The sequence below is a fragment of the Penaeus monodon genome, chromosome 20, assembly GCF_015228065.2.
Source record: "Penaeus monodon isolate SGIC_2016 chromosome 20, NSTDA_Pmon_1, whole genome shotgun sequence".
Classification (NCBI taxonomy): Eukaryota; Metazoa; Arthropoda; class Malacostraca; order Decapoda; family Penaeidae; genus Penaeus; species Penaeus monodon.
This window is the reverse complement of record NC_051405.1, coordinates 15,070,693-15,071,015: the sequence shown is the minus strand read 5'-3', so window position 1 is coordinate 15,071,015 and position 323 is coordinate 15,070,693.

Sequence of the window (323 nt, the reverse complement as noted above, 5' to 3'; positions counted from 1 at the left end):
TCCTGTACTTGTTTTTGAGTGCGAGTACTGTCCTAAGGCGTTTGTCAGTTTTGTGTGTGAGCAAGTGTGATATTTTCATATACAAGACTTAAATGTAAGTCCGTGTGTGTGTATTTTTGATTGTGTGTTTACCTCTCTGGTTCCTGTACGCGCTGCCATAAAGTGGCCCTCATCGTACAGTAGTAATTGCCGTGTAGTGGTCGATGCACTGTGATGGGGAGTGCCAACTGTGAGCTCTTTATTACGCGGAGTGCCATGTGTGATGAGGACGGAGGTGGTGTGTCCTTGTGCCCTGTGTTTCTCTATATGTTTGTCTGTCTGTC